This window comes from Malurus melanocephalus, unplaced genomic scaffold (genome assembly GCF_030028575.1).
Source record: "Malurus melanocephalus ecotype Western Australia unplaced genomic scaffold, MMel_1.1 scaffold_357, whole genome shotgun sequence".
NCBI classification, from domain to species: domain Eukaryota; kingdom Metazoa; phylum Chordata; class Aves; order Passeriformes; family Maluridae; genus Malurus; species Malurus melanocephalus.
In genome coordinates this window covers 617,201-628,132 of record NW_026623589.1, presented here as the reverse complement: position 1 = coordinate 628,132, position 10,932 = coordinate 617,201, and positions in this window count along the sequence as shown.

Sequence of the window (10,932 nt, the reverse complement as noted above, 5' to 3'; positions counted from 1 at the left end):
TGGTGAATATGGGAGAGAAAAATAACAAGATGCCAAATTACTAGAAATTACTGTGAAATCTTTGTCTAAGTTTTCAGAGTAATGTATTTCTTCTTTGGGCTTCAAAGAATATTCCTCCTCCAGTTCTTCCTCCCATCRTCAGGTGCTGAAGTACCCAATGAAATGCACAATTTAAGGTTTGATGTGTTCTCTTCCAGTTGGTTTCTGGAAAGAAAATTGTTTGGCTCAAACTTTTTAAACATCAATTGTTTAACCAAGCCCAGTTCCAAGTGATTAACAGCCCTTATAATGTAGCAACAGAGCCTGCATGTTTAGAATAAGATTATATATTTACCCACTGAGAATAAACACTGAAATATTTATGGCAAGACATAAAATCATGAGTAGGTATTGCTTGTAAATCAAAATTTAACCCTCTAGCAAAAGTAATTGCTTTTCCACTATATTTCAATTKATAAAAATAATTAATGGAAATATTAAATATTATGGCACCACAGTACAAATTGTGTGGATTGTTTTTTAGTCAATTCTCAAAAGAAAAATTGGAAAGTTCCAAATATGCTTTACATATTATAAAATATCTTTTTTTTTCTCAATATAGAAAGAATATTYTCTTTTTTCTTTATTAACATTTCAATTCAATAAGGCCAAACATGCCATGAAACCCCATAGTCTACTSGATAATTTATGAGACTAAGTTTATTTTTCCCATCTTCATCACAAATATAATTTTTGAATGAGAATCTCCCTGTCATTTTTAGCTATAAAACAGAAGTTCGCCTTTTTCTTTCACTGAGGTCAAGTTTAGAGAGTTCCATCTTATTTCATAACAAATTAACACTAGACCCAGGCCTAGAAAAGAGATCCTCATTGCCTAACATTATACTTAATGTGTTCTTGCTTTTTATACAAAAGACAGGCAATTATGTTTACCAGAGGAAGAAAATGTTTTGTATTCAAGTTGTCCGCAGCCTTGGGTGTAAAGGTAAATGAGTGCTATTAACTCAACTTTATGGATTTGAAATAAAAAGCTCTTGACAAAATAAAGACCAGATTCTTTGGTTACACTGAATAAACCTTGTTACATGAATAGATACATTCTTTTTAGTGGGATTTAATGGTGAATCATTACTCATTTTGAATAAAGGGGTAATGAGTACAKCAACCATCTGTCACAATTTCACTTCCCACAGCAGGGATTAGGCATAAAATTGTATTAGCAATTTTGATATTTCACCTCATGTAATGTCCARCTCTGGGCATACCACACAATTTTCCAGAAAGCAGCCCAATAGTCAAAAAGTTGTGCCTTTTCTTACAGAAATTTAAAATATGATGCATAAAAAAGAAGGTATTTATAACTACTTCGTTATTTGGTATAAGGCACACAGTACTCTGTGCCTTTTCCCTTCCTATCAAACCTGKTTTTGTGCAGAATGAGCTGGAAGACTGATCACCATGAACTTCGGTACCTGTGAAATGGGATCAAATCCATTGAATTTACATCCATTCTGATAACACAAGATTTTAGAAACGTTGTCATACTTGGATTAAAATTATTGTCTGTTCATACATAGTCACAGCCTTTTCTTCACTTTTGAACTAGAAATCATTACAGACTAAACTAAAAAACTATTAAAAGAGAGCAGATGTTACACCTCTGGTAGTGATCCTCAGCCTCCTATTGTGGAGGAGTTGCAGGAGCTAGAGTAGGAACTTTAGTTTGGATTAAAGATGAAGTTTTGCCAGTTTCATGACATGAAATGTGAATTGGAATGTGAAATAAAATAATTTTTAAAAAATTGTCTCCAGAACAGAAAGGCACAACAAAACTCAAAGAACTATCTTAGGGAATTTCTTGGTATTACTTTAAACTGCTTTCCCTTTCCCTCTTCTCTACATGAGATGGTTCTGCCTGCTTTTGAGATTTACTGGTGCCTAACAGATCTGTTTTAACAGGCTCTGTTCTCCACCTCCAGAGCTGATCCCAAGGCAAGGGATAGTCCATAGGGATTGTATCTAGGAAATGCCTGGCTCAGGGCTCTAAGAAACCTTGGGGTGCTGCTCCTCCCCTCCCTTCCATTGACTGTCTGAGAGCATTTCAAGATGCCAAGCAGAGAAAGGCAGAACTGCCCTGGCTGCTTCCTAAGAARTCTAGATAGCTGCTTCTGCCAGAAAACAGGCATCTGGAAAATGAAGGGTTTTCCCTCAAACAAGCCCAATACTCATTAAAAGAATAGCATTTCCTCCATGGTAGGTGTTGACTTCAGAAAGAGACAAAGTCTCGAGGAAAATCCCAAGCTTGTTAAAATRGAATCAGGCAGCAGAGCTTAAGTGCAGATGTAGATGTGCACAAGTTTCTGAAATTCTCAATTTTAGGGAATTTGGATTTAGACAATTCATTTTTAGATGCAGGATGCATCTATCAGATCTGGATTCAGGTTCAAAGCTGAGTGTTGGAATGCCAAAAGCTAAAGAGAATCTGCAGCTTGGGCTTTGGGATTGCAGACCAGAAGGGTGCTCCTGGACAGCAGCCATGTGAAAGATGGTCTGTCCCCTGTTATCAAATGAGAAACCTCCCATGCTAATGAATAATGTAATGAGCTTGAAGTCAGGGAGGCTTTTGGAAATGCAGTGGACAGCACTAGAAAGAAAAATACGTAAAATTGCCACCTGATCCTACCAGAGATCATAGAATTCCAGCAAACTGTGGATACTGTTGTGCCTTGCACTTGTTAACTGATCGCACAAGAGGAAAGACAAAGGAGAAAAGCTTAGTCTAGGCATCTGCTTCTCTGTGAACTGTGACAAAGACATGAAGAGGCATTTACTTGTTATCATCAGCCCAGGGAGAGCCGTTCTGAGAATGGAAATGCTAATCATCAATCTCCCTGTGCATGCAATGTCTCTGTTTAATAGCTGATAGAGCGTCTCCAAAGGGGCTTTTTTTTGCTCTTTGTTTAAAATGACATATAATGGACCTGGACTTATCAGTGTCTCTAAATGCATTTTCTGTGCTTTATCCTTACTAAGGGATTTAGTCTGTTCTAATGAATATGTGCAGAATTGATTTTGAGCTCGGTATAATTTAATCCATCAATTTAACATTAAATTAATATGCGAAGGGGGTCTCTTTGTGGATGAAAAACAGAAGGGGAACATTCTTATTAATTTAAAATGGACTTGAGAAATGGAAAGAGGCTGCTGCTATTAGTATCTGCCACTGGGCTTAACCACTGGCTAGTGAGTTACCTTGTGTGAATACTGCAGCTGCTAAAGCCACAGCAGCTGAGAGATCCCTGGCACACGCTGAGCCTGAAGCCCAGGAGGCTCTCACCTCTCTGGGAATCAAACTGCTGAGTGATGCTTTGCCARGAGCTCTGGTGGTTAAAGGCTCCTCACCATCCTCCCACCCAAAATCTCTGCAGACCAYCACTGCCTAGACAGTTTTTCACATGAAAGAGGGATCCAAACCAAAGCCATGTCCCAAATGCAGTTAAATATTTGTGTTTGTGATCAGATTTCACAGCTGAGTCCTTGTTCTTGCATTAGACATATTCTAGGAAATAGGCAGGAATAGGAAAAGGCACCTGGAACAGGATGTTATGCTGCGTCACCAGCAGCATAKCTTTAAGCAATGCTTTTACTTCCCCTATGGTGATCTAACAGAACCTGCAAAGATGGCATGCAGCAACAATGAAAGCTTAAAAATTAATGATATAACTTTTAAAAAGGAGATGCAAAAAGGGCACTGGGAGCTGATGAATTTTTTTTCAGAACTGCATACTTTTAAAAATCTTTACCAAAGGAACATTTTAACAATTCCTTTATTTTCCTTGGGATAGGGTCAGACTAGCAAGCTTGCTAACTGATCTATCTGGATTCCMATTTTTAAGCAGCAGTACAATACTAAAAATGCTGAAGGACTGGGAGGAAGCTGCCTTTCAGCACTGCTGAGAATGACCCAGGAGATTCCTCAGTTCTGCCTTCAGCAACACTTGGGAGCCATGTGGTCCAGACTTGCTGAGGCTGTGGGTGTTTTTCAGAGTTGCTGTTGGAATCCTCTGGGATTATGGATAGAGAATAAAGTTTTTGACCATCATTATATGAGWTGAGTGCATCATCTGCCTCTTGCTCCTGAGAGCACAGGTTCCSAAGAGTGGGAAGGTGGCAACAAAAACATGCTGGAGCTGATCCAGGAGACCCAGAAATACTCCAGAGAAATGTAACAAGCAGAATCAGTGGTTTAGAACAGCTTTCACATGAAGGGAGAGAAAAATAAACTAGGCTTCCTAGGCTTGGACTACAGAAGATAGATAACAAAAAAAAAGCAGGGAAAAATTATTGGTTTATCACATCCAAGTAACTCAGTGACAATCAAACTAAGTTATCAGTAAGAATTTAAAATAAATTAAAGAGTTTTTTTCATACACATAATTACATTTTAGAAGGCATTGCTGTAGGGTATTGTAGGAGATAAAACTCAAATACAGAAACACTTGAAAGACTAGTGAGCTGATTTGTGAATATGAATATTTTAACCAGAGATTTGTCTGCTCAGGTACAAATGATGCTGTAGAAGCATTTAGGTTACTGTTACATATTGTACAAGGCATCTTTTCTCTTATCAAATTGTCAGGGCTTTTTTCCTTATGTGGCATCTGTTGATTTGCAGCACAAGTATGAACCCTTGATAAAGAAGGAATGCAGATTCCAGGGTGGGAATGATAAGTAACATAAACCCTGGATAGAAAGACTGGAGGGCCTTTACCTCTCTCGTAACAATATATGCATGATTTATCTTGCAGTATTATCATTGTAGCACATTAAACTCCAAAAAGACTGATTTGTATCACATGAAAGTCAGGTGGATGCTTTCTCTTGAAATTATTTACTCTCATTTAATAATTTTATCTGTTCAGGTACCCATCAGTTCAGAGAGCTATCTATGAGAAAGCACCAGTGAAAGACAAAATTGGAAAGGCAATTAGAGTGGAGCAGATACTGCCTCACTAAAAAGAAAGTGCACACAGAAAGAAAGTGAACAGCAGAACCAAGTTAATGGCCTTTGGGTCCCTCAGCTTCAGCTATGTACTGAGAGTGGTGAATCTTCGTCAGATGAAACATCTTCTTCCCACAGAATACCGCAAAGTCATGCAAAATGAGGATGAGAAAAAGAAAGAGGATGAGAAAGGAAGACTTTTCCCTGCCTCCAGCTCATGTATATAACCCTTGACACTTTGGCAAGGCACTTGTCATCAGGACTAGTCCTCCTTGGAAAGGGCAGGTCCTTCATCAGAGCCTTGMACCCCTGGAGAAGGAGCCTGTTCCAGCATCTTTGAGCAGAGGGATGCAGACCATTCTCCCTTCACTCCCTCCCCACCACAGCTGGTACATGCTCAACCCTGTAACTCTCATACTTCTGGAGGTGAAACAAATGTTTGATGCTGGCAGGCCTTCATTTTTTGGTGTTTTCTTCTGAATTTCCCTTTTACCAGTTTTGAAGGTGTAAGCTTCAATGTGTCAATTAGGGGAAAGATTCACCTGCCTTGCAGAACTGGCCATTACAAAAGCTTCTGGAAGAAAATTTTTAGCAGACCTTTTAAAGTTCTAAATGTATTCACTAGTTGTGAATTTGCATTTGTCATTGCAAAATTGGTCTCTTGTTGCAATCACTCAATAGCTGCAAGCACCAGTACACTACCTGCACTCAATTTTACCATCATTACACCAGATTTGCCATCATCCCAGCTGCTCAGGTTAGTTTTGGTTTTGGCAATAATCCTCAGCAGAGGAGGAAGTGYCTTGCCAGCAGACTTGCTGGGGCAGTAAAAAATCCCTGCTTGGAAGCCATCCCCCATCCAGTGTGTGCTCCCTGYTCTTGTGCACTGCCCATTTGGGAASAAATCCAAAATCACACCAGCAGCAGAGATGTGCTGTAGCTGCAGCACTGGAGGAGGAGATGCTGCCAAATTTCTTCTGACAGTGCCAGAGATGTGGGGAGATAATTTTTTTTTTATCTTTGTGACACATATGTCCTCTTTTGTTTTTGAAAGGTCAGCTGAGCCCACTTTTCAGAGGAAGAGGAAGATCTGGAGAGGAGAGGCTGAAGAGTTTGTGTTCAGTTACAGGGAGCAACTGGGGTCTCTCTTTGGTACCTGGGGAAAAACACCAACCTGACCAGAGAGTTGTGTGGGTTTGCAATATTCRGAGCTCTCTGTGCTGCTGAGCACTTTGAGCTGCCTCTCATAATGGTCCAGTCCATTAAATCTGAGACCCTTTGGCGAAGGACTTTGACAACAACTTTTTGGAAATCTCAATCCCTGTGTCCTTGSGATAGCCCTAATCTCAGGGGTTTTGCGCCTTCAAAGAGATGCACCAAATGCAGATTCCATGGTTTGTCTTAGCAAGGGCTGCACCTCTCACTTTGCACTGCATTTATCCATGTATTTGCCAATTCYAAACTTTTGTACAATTCCTTGCAATTTTCCTTGTACAAATGTCAGGGTGCTGTTTCTTGGATCACCCTGGGATCCTTTTTAAAACCTGATGCTGTGTTTGCCAGTTTTTTCTTCTCTGATGCTAAGGCCTATTTAAGCACATTTTATTGCATCACTGATAGGACAATTTCATGTTTAAATTTTCTTAGACCTCTGCAGTGAGTACTGTCTACTKCTGACAACTTTTTACTGGTTATTTCATTGATTTGCCCAGAATATTTCCTAAGTTTCTTCAGTGTAAGTGTACTCCTCTTGCATGTTCCCTTTGCATGAAAAAAAAGGTTGTCACACTGTCACACTTTTCTTTTCTTTTTTTTTTTTTTTTTTTTTTTTTTTTGCAATGAACACTGAAGCAAAAGGTGTATTTTCTTCTTGTTCCAGCCTCATTTTCTGAATGCTCTTATTGAAAGGTGAGTCTCTGGTAAGATACCTGCCTTGGGTGTTTGAAAATTGCTTTGAAGTGTTTTAATTTTTTTATATATGTGTTATTAGTTTATTAAAAGAAATAAATTTAGTTGCTGTTAACATTATATTTCAATCTATTTTGTCCTGCATTATTTTAGTCATCAGAATCAAGGTTCCATTTTCATTTGGTTGGTTGAGYGTCAGTTCCACTTTTTGAAGGATTYCAGYTTRGTACCTGTAGTCTCCTTACTCTACTGTTTTTTCATTCTAATTAGGAGTGGGAGAATTTCCTTAATGGGTGGTATAACCATACCCTGATTTTCTAATAGGGGCCTATAACAATGCAGTATTATTTATCCTCATAGCATAATATTAAACCCACTGTTATTTCTATTTCCACCTTTTCTTTTTCCATGGAAGTCAGTTTTTCACCATCTTCTCCCTGAATAAATGCTACTTTTGCAGACAGAACTGTGCGGTTAAGTTCTGTGTAAGTGTCTTTAAAAGGATGACAGCATGACATGGGAATCACAGAGATGACAAAGCTTTGAAAACAACTGGAGAGATTCTCGATTGAACTGCAAAGGTATGGTGTTCAAAATGCTCAAAAGGTAGCTGATTTTCTTTTTTGCCAGTCCTGCTGCCTGAGTACACTGGGAGAGGAATGCAGTGGCACTTCCCTGTTTTTCAGGAATGAGATGGTGCTTGAAACCAGGGGACTAGAGAGGCAAAGCCACAGCATGGACTTGCTAAAAGTCTGCTAAATACTTGATCACTGGAAACCTTACTTATGGAAAATTTTGGGGGTTTTTTGGGAATGCCAATAGTGAATTTTCTGAAGAATTTGCATGGAACTGTAAGTCGTAGTGCATTTACTGAAAGTCATAGCACAGCTCCACCAGTGGTGGTGATGCTGGGAGGGTGCATCCTCTGTGCTGTGACAACACTGAATGAAAAATACAGCTGAGAACAATCACTGTCACTAGACAGGACACACAGTAGGGTTCTGCTATGTAGACAACATCTTAGATATTACACCCCAGAAGTGGCCATTATCCCAAAGTTACATCAACCTTTCAAATTAGCAAGACCGCAGAGGCATAGATTTGATRTAGTGTGAGTCACTGTGTTTCTAACCTGCTGCTGAAGATGTGGTGTGTGGTGGGTTCTAGCAAGAAAAGCAGTTGGCTGATGTGGGCTATCTCAAATTCTGCCTCATTATTAATAAGAAAAAAATTTAACCCGAGGAGATGGATACGGTTGAACAACTTTGTAAAAAAACCATGATGCCAGGTACATTGCCAAAAAGCCACCTGGCTAAGGTAAGGAACAAAGGTGCCTATGACTCTTCTGGGTTTGACCTCGTGAAAAGCCAGARCTCAGGAGAGTGGCTGGCAGCTGGCTGACCCAGCAACCCAGCCAGAAACATCACTGGCTTGTTCTGTGCAGCCACAAGGCTGGTGACTTCCTGTGACATTCGACCCTTTGCAGCGTGGTGCCCACACATAAGAGACCGTGCTGCCAGAGAGCTGCTGCTGAAGTGGTGCCAGATCCCTCCCTACCCAGCAGTAAAATTATTCCAGAAGGCATAATTCAGCTTTGTGCAGTCTGGATGGTCTAATATGGAAGGTGTCCCTGCCTGTGGTGTGGGGGCATTGGAACTAGATGATGTGCAAGGTCCCTTCTGACCCCAACCATTGTATGATTCTAAACTTGCTCACAGACTGTCTCTAAAAGCCTATTTTCCTTTGGTTTAAACTGTCAGTGAACTGTCTTAAAGGATGCACATGGTGATACAGGTGACACAGATACCAGCAAAATAAGCYTAGGGGTCAATCCTTTTTTTGGGAAGGGATAAGAATGGCCTGCTTGGGGCCATAGGTTGAGTGGTGCACAGAGGGTTTTCTGTGTTGGGGGAAAAATAAGTTCCTAGCATGCTATAAAGTACTGAAGGGAGTACTTCTTTCATGGAAGAAAGCTGGATTTGAATGCAAATGAGAAATTGCTTATAGCCCCAAACCATAATATTAGCTAAAATATTAGGTGTTTCACTTAATAAATGCKTTATTAAGCTTTTAAAATAAATGTRGGYTTTTAATTCTGTTCTGCATCCAGAAAGGTTAGAAACAACCATCTTCTTGTCTCCTGGAAATAAGGGAAGATTCCATATAGATTTGCAGCCTCTGTAAGGGGAAGCTTTAAAACTAAAGCCATAATGGAACAAAAAGGAAAATCWCAAGTTGGCAATGCTGACCTTTGATCCAGGAGAACCAAGATCTACACAGATTTCCTCCTGACCTTTCAGCAAATAATTTAGCCACATAAGATAAAGCTGGCAGAAAACTGACACATCACTAAGAGAATCCTCCACACTGTAGACAACTACACAAGATACCTTTATTAACATTTATTTCAGACTCTTTTTTAACATYATATAGATGTTTTGCCCTCCACAACTCCTATTAGAGGGCTGTTCCAGAACCTTGCTTCCCTGGTACTTAGAAATCTTTTTCTAATTTCCAGTCTAATTTTATTCATGACTGGTTTATACTAATTTGTTCTTTGCTAACATTATCTTTTTCTTAAATAGCTCATTTTCTTCTGTGGCATGTATCCACCTGCTGAATTTATACMGTACAGTCTTAACTCCTCTTGCCTTTCATTTTTCTAGGCTAAACAAGACAACTTCTTTTATATTTCCTTTTGTACTCTAGACCACCTGCTCACTTAGCCATCCTTCTTGATTTTTTTTGCACTTATTCCTGTTAAAATGATTAATTTTGTTTTCTCTATTTTTTTGTATTTTTTTTTTCTTCTGATGAGTGGCCAGAAACATGCATAATAATTTGTGGAGCATCTCATCAGGAGCTTACATAATATATTCATACTTAAATTTGTATTAAAAACATTTTGCTTCGCAAATTACCTTTTTTCATTCTTTCCCTGTTCATCTCATAATGCTGTGAATCCTGGTTTTGAATACTACAACGAAGTCCCTTAAAATTGTGAAGCTGAATTCTGACAAAAATAGTGCTATCCTYAAAAGTAGCTCTGCTCTAAAAATCTGCTATAGAACCATCACTTTGCGCACATTTGTGGTTACAGAGCTGGATRTATATCCTGGTGAAAAAATAAGGAAACTTAAACCATTCATTTATTTGAAATGTCTGTGATAGAGCATYTTTTATGTATATCCTTTGATTCTGGTTGCAAACCCAAACACTACCAGATAACAAGAGTTAAAAGAATGGAGAGGCGTTATTTTGTTTGATTTTTATACTAACTGCTTGAATACAAGTGGACTAAACAAAGTGACTAAACTTTTAAAAGATTAGGAGAAAAATGTTTAAAAATCCCAGCATGAACAAAAATGCCTCCTATGTTGCATAATGCATTGATGCCACTGAATTTTTTTAGAAACACAATCTCTTTTTAAAATTATCCCTTGACCAAAATTTTTTATATAAACAACCTTTAACAGATTCTCCAATATTTACTCTATAGTAAAAAGTGTAAAAAATATAGCTATTATTAAAATCTGTATCGTGTTATAATAAAAATCTAGGTCTTWCTTTTCTCTCCAGATTTTTGTGTGAAATGGCATAACACAAGACCCTTGAGCCAAATAAGTGGAATAAAGCAGTGCTTATGGAAAAAAAATGGGGGAAAAGGGTAGAGCTTTGCCAAATAAGAGGAACAGTAAAACAATCCATTCTGTGAAGTATGTGAAATCTAAAGTATCTTTTGCTTTTATTAAAGAAATAGCACAAAATGTAAGGGATGAWGGTTCCTGTGCTTACGAAGCCTCATTTATAAACTATAAAAAGAAACTCCCTTTAAGATATGAGGACTGTGAAGGGGAGGGAATGAGGATAGCTGATATATACCCATAAAGACAACCACCTCTCAGGTATCGCTTCCTTTTCAAAGCCAGATTTTATTTCTAGATTTTTGTTTTGTTTTGGGTTTTTTTTGGAGGGTGMAGAGTGCAGGATATTWTYGTTCTTTTAAAWTTTTTTAAGCTTTT